Source organism: Mastigoproctus giganteus, chromosome 1, assembly GCF_048544385.1.
Source record: "Mastigoproctus giganteus isolate SK-2022 chromosome 1, ASM4854438v1, whole genome shotgun sequence".
In the NCBI taxonomy this organism is placed as follows: domain Eukaryota; kingdom Metazoa; phylum Arthropoda; class Arachnida; order Uropygi; family Thelyphonidae; genus Mastigoproctus; species Mastigoproctus giganteus.
Genome location: NC_143575.1, coordinates 216,727,688 through 216,733,822, shown reverse-complemented (window position 1 = coordinate 216,733,822; position 6,135 = coordinate 216,727,688).

Sequence of the window (6,135 nt, the reverse complement as noted above, 5' to 3'; positions counted from 1 at the left end):
TAAGATTTTACATCTTACAGCCTCATTGTTTAATTTCTCTGTTTTTGGCTACTTGTTTCGCTGTGTACACTTGCCAAACATTTTGCTCTCTCTAACCTAACTTTCTGCTTTCCCCTGTTTTCCGATCCCTTACTCGTACTAATAATCTCTGAGTGCCCACCTGATGACCTTTTTTCCCTCCCCCCGTTGTTTTTTCCTTTTTCATTTAATTAATTTCGCAAATTCCTTTTCTCTGGGTCTCTTTGTTGGCCCATCCTGCGAGATTTATTGACCCCCTCGGCATTTCGTATGCGTAAGGAATCACCCATAGATGCTAATAACTTGCCAGCTCCTCTTTTCTTTCAGGTATTTCCTTGCCTCCCTCTACATATTGCTTTGAGTCGGTCTGGTCCCTGCTTACCGGTGGTAGGGGGATTCCTTGGTCTGTATTGGGGCCCCCGTCGCCATGGCTCCTCTATTTCTTCTCTCCGTCTATTTCCAGGGCAGAATCTGGCCCAATGACTTAAGCTATTACATGTATCTCTTCTCCACTTCTTCCTTTGCTGCCAGTGATGTCTCACTGGCAGCAAAGGAAGAAGTGGAGAAGAGATGGTGGCTGCTATTTTGTTTTCCCTTCTCTCCTCCTTGAACTCACCCCCCCTGTGGGTTGAGCCTTCTCTGTTCTAATTCCATAAATTTACTAATAACCATATCTAATTTTTGTTCTAACTTGTCTACTCGGGTTTCCCATTCCCTGTATTTAGCTTCATTTTTCTGGGGTTCCTTCCCCCTCCTTTCATCCCCCTTGCTAACCTTAATAGTGTTTGCTTCGCACTTTGTATCATTTCTATATGCCGATAGCGAACGTTCTTCCTCTTTGGAATATAAAAATGCTTGATGTAGGGTATCTGGTTTTTTCCGCATGACAAACTTCCTAAGTTTGTCGCTTAACTCCGTAATAAACTGGCCCGTCAATAATTTATCAAAGGCCCCTTGTTCGGTTACATCGATACAAGTGTTCATTTTTACCGCTTTCAGTCTATGTAAAAATTCCGCCACGGCTTCTCCACGTGCCTAAGTATAACCCCCTAATTTATTTACTAGCGTGAGGAGCGAAAATAGCTTTCGCATTATTCTGTTGAACTCCCCCAGTGAATTTACCCTTTCATACAGAGTTTCTTGCTGATACCTATTTAACGCGGTGCCCTCCAATTTTAATTCAACAAATATCATTATTTCTTCTTAATTTAAATCGTCTATCCTCTTTATCTGCGCTAATTTACCTTAAAACACCTCCACACTCTAGTGTTTCTCCCCCCCCTGAACACCCTAGGCAGTCTCTACACTTAAAGTTAAAATTTCGTCCCTCCCCACGGTATAGTGCTTGAGGCTCTTCTGCCATTTCACCTCCGGCGCTCGTGGATGGTTGGTCTAGGTGCGCTGACCCTTCCTGGCTCCCGTTTCCGTTCCTTTTATACCCCCCAGGCATTCTGTCTTCCTTTACAATTTTTTTCACAAATTAATAATATATTATGCAAAATATTTTTCTGGCTCGCCTGGTTTATAAGTCCAGCATCTATGGTAAATGTTAGTAAATTTTAATTTACAATTCTTAAAATTATTATTACCTACTCTTTAATTTACAATTCTTTTTCCAACTGTTTTACTTTGCAAATCATTATTACCCATATCAATTCATGAATCCTATATTAACCACTTCAATATATTAATCGTATCCATTCATAAATCATTACTAACCATATCAACTCAAAATTTACTAATCAATTCCTTGTTATCGTTGTTTCACTTTACTGTATATTTCCCAGTTATCCTGGCTTTCAACTTCGCCAATTGTAGGCGAAGTATGTTCGCGTATTTAAATAAATATTTGCTGAATTTAGCTAAACTGTATTTAGGTATAGTATCCAAAATTTTATAAGTATAACAAATATATATATATTTTTTAATTTTTTTTTTTTCTAGTAAGCCAGAGTTTTCACTCACTTTAGGAAATGCAACATGATAATGTGGTCCTCTAAGTTTATTTGTCTTAAAAAGCATACTGAATGACAGCTATTGTCATTAATACTGTATATCGATTCTCAACAAGGAAGAAGGAAGTACTGAGAGCAAAAGTGGGAAGGTGTTCTAGTAGAAATTTGATGTTTACCAGGTAATGGTAGATGAGTTAAAATACCTCAAACTACTATAGTAGAATTCCAGTTATTCAAATAACCGTACTCGTAATAAACTGAAATTGAGGAAATTTTCCTTTAGCCATTTTTAATTGATTGCTGGAACAAACTTTCATCAGTTGTTGTGGTAACTGATAGCTAAAATAAATTCAAGGCAGAAACTAGACAAACATTTGGAATGAATAGATGAGTAAAATGGGAAGTATTTTTTCTTTTTTTTTTTTTTTTTTGGCTGATGCTGTATAAGCTTGCTTTCTTGCATCATATGCCTATACTAATGCTAATGCTAATTCTTGACACCACCTACAGGGTGTCTCAAAAATATTGGTACAAACGTTTAGGGGAGGTAGGTAACATCTAAAGGAATGTGAATCGCATAGGAACCCATAACCGGAAACGTCACCGTAAGTCAGTACACAGCACTGTTCATCAGTTCGCGAGAGGGAAAATTTCTGGTTTACTCATTCAAGCAGTAGTTTCCGCAAGAAGAGCATGCATCGATATACGAACTGTGAGCTGGCAGACATGCACCTAGTGTATAGATTAGCAGAGGGCAATGGACGAGCCGCTCAACGAATTTATGGAGAACGCTTCCCAGACAGACAGACAGACAGACAGACATGTACCGGACCACCGTTTGTTTGCAAGTGTGCATCAAAATTTGTGCGATTATGGGTCATTTAGAGGTAACAGGAGTAATGCAGGTAGACCACGTTCGACACGAACTCCCGCATTGGAAGAAAGTGTGTTGAATGCCGTCCAGAATAATCCTACTACCAGCACACGTGCCGTTGCCTCTGCCTTAGGAGTGTCTCGCTGCAGTGTACAGCATGTCTGGCACGACGATTCCTTACATCCCTTTCATCTCCAAAGGGTTCAGTTACTGCTTCCCCAAGATCATGCTGCATGTGTGGCTTTTCCAAGAAAGTGTTCAAGACTTGAATTTTCCAGCCTATGTTTTGGTTACAGATGAGGCTTATTTCACTCGGGAAGGCTTATTCAATCAGCACAATGCTCATGTGTGGGCTCACGACAACCCACATGGTGTGCACCCCTATGTGGCACAACATCGCTTCGCAATAAATACGTGGGCAGGTATGGTCGGTGACTGCTTAGTCGGCCCATACCTGTTACCATTCCGCATGAACTCCGCTAAATATCGGATCTTTCTTGAACAAGTTCTACCAGGGTTACTTGACGATGTTCCAGCAAATGTGAGACGCAACATCACGGGGCGCCTGCCCATTATAGAAGGTGTGTTCGTGACCATTTGAACAGGCGTTTTGGGCGTCCATTGATTGGCCGTGGTGGACCCGTTGCCTGGCATCCACGCTCACCTGATTTATCGAGCCTTGATTTCTTTCTGTGGGGGCCCTCAAATCTATCGTGTATGAATCGCCTGTGGAGACGGAAATGGATCTCTTGGCGAGACTCGTCTGCACTGCTGCTACTGTCAAAGAAACTCCGGGTGTGTTCGACCGTGTCCGCCAATCCATGCTGCGTCGGTGTCACGCATGCATCGCGTCTCATGGTGGAATCGTCGAGCATCTGTTGTCACATCATGAAATGCATCCATCTCGTACTCCGTTGTTAATATTATGTCAAATAAATGTTTGCCACTAATTACTGTCGTGTGTCATTTCTGCTTCTTGTGCCTCTGCTATACTTTCCCGTGACGTTTCCGGTTATGGGTTCCTATGCGATTCACATTCCATTAGATGTTACCTACCTCCCCTAAACGTTTGTGCCAATATTTTTAAGACAACCTGTATAGAAATCTTCTACTAACTATAACTTATGTCTGCTGTACGGTGAGCACTAATATCCTACAGACTCTGGAGGGTATGCTTCCCCCATTTATTTAGAGGTGTTCCATTGTTGGCTGATATACATGCTCTCTAGAGGAATCCAAACGACGTTGATAGCACAACAGATCCGGCGAATAATCGGAAACAAGAAACAACGCGGCTGGTGCCGCACCTCCGATAGACATGTTCAACTCCTGTAAAAGGAAATGACAAGAAAATTCATACCTCAAGTCAGTAAAATCTACCCCAGGACCCCTCATTGGTTCTTTCCAGGATTACACACTATATACCTACTAACGGGCCATTGTGCCATAAATGCCAAGCTAAATAATATGGAAATTTTACACAACCCAAATTGTGGATGCGGAGAGTTAGACTTGGCAACACATAATGAATGAATTTGAATACTACGAAGATTCCGAAGCATCCTAATAACCAAGGCTACGTACCTTCCCCGTAACCAGGAACAATTTTTAATGGACACGGAAGAAGAATACAAAGTGTTCAGTAAGTTCACGCAGATTATTTTCGCAAGGAGGAGGACATTGATCGTGCTACATAACAACGCAGGAGATTAACAAAGCAGACTGTCAACCCGCTCCCAGAAAAGAGAAGAGAAAAGAGCAGCAAGGAATCTAAGTAAAGGAATGGTGTCCCTATCAACAAATTCTTATTGACTGAACACCCAGAAATGACTTACCTAAATTTGACGCCACTAAATAGAGAAGGCAATGAACAGAGAGGAGGATGGCTATAGCGACCTGACAATGTTGACGAATACGTTCCAAATCAGCCTCATGTCTCATGGACCGGAAATAACTACCCACAATGCGCCGAGTGGTAGTACAAAGATCCCCACCAAAACCGAAAATAACAAATGGAAGAAATGGAAATACAGATGAAGGACTACAAAAACCAACATATGGAATGACCTAGTCGCCCAGCCGGGGTTTTCGGAACCCCGGCTGGGCGACTAGGTCATTTTTCGGAACCGCATCCTGAATCTGACCTTCTGCCATTTGGCGATCTCAACCGGGTGCCCTAATCCGGTTTCTTTAAATCCCCATTCCCCGTCAGTGGGGGAGGAGAAGACGGGATCCCGTCTCCACCCTTGCATCCCCCCCCTCGTCTCTTGCTGGGGCTTGTCCCTACTGATCTTCACGGGGATGCCTTCCCTATCGTCTCCTTATTTCTATCTGTTCCTATTAGCCTTCAGTCTCTCCTTCCTACTCAAACTTAACTTACTGAGTATGCCCATAAAGTAACTTAATTGAACTAGCGCAAAATTTAACCCTTCTTGCTTTAAATCTATACCACAATTCGAGAGTAAATTCACCGCAATGCTCCCCTTTTTTTTATTTATGGGTCCTTGCCACTGAAATCTTCGGAAACTAGGTGGCAGGGCCTGCCAGAGTACTTAAAAATCTACTGGGTTCCTGACCTGCCTTCTCGTGGCAAAGTGTGGGCTACGGTGGGTCCCATTAGGGGCCCAACGGCTAAATGGTCAGACGAACAACAGAACATAACACTACACGACATTACACTCCCTACACACTTTTAAATCTCTGGCCTCCACAAAATAATATGATACACAAACAGAGTATACAACGCGGATATGGGGGAACCCTGGTGCCGTCAGACAGCTAACACGTTTTACACTTTACACTTACCTATGACGCATATTAGTTCCTCTTCCTTCGGATTATTTAATTAATCCGTTTATTAGCTATTGATCAGGATTCCATACAATATAGAGAGGCAAGAAATACAAAAACACGCCAGTGGTTACAGGTTTGTCTAGAGGCGTTCTAGACAAAGTGATGGGCCAGCGTGGCCATACCGAGATGTACCACCTATACTGATACGAAATATAGACAGTTACAAGCTTGCCTGGGACAACTAATGCAACAGTTATAGGGGCTTACAGTATAAAATGATACATGCAGTATAAATTAATAATACAACAGTCATAATCAAGTACATATAATTGACATGAAAGGCTAACACATGATTTCGAGATGTTATCATTATTGATGCAATCAATGTAGTTGATGAGTACACAATTCCAGAATTACATGCTATGTGGAAAGTAGGTGACAGCACAAACTTTTGAACTATAAAGTCCAAGTGAGAGAAGAGGAAAGATGCAACAT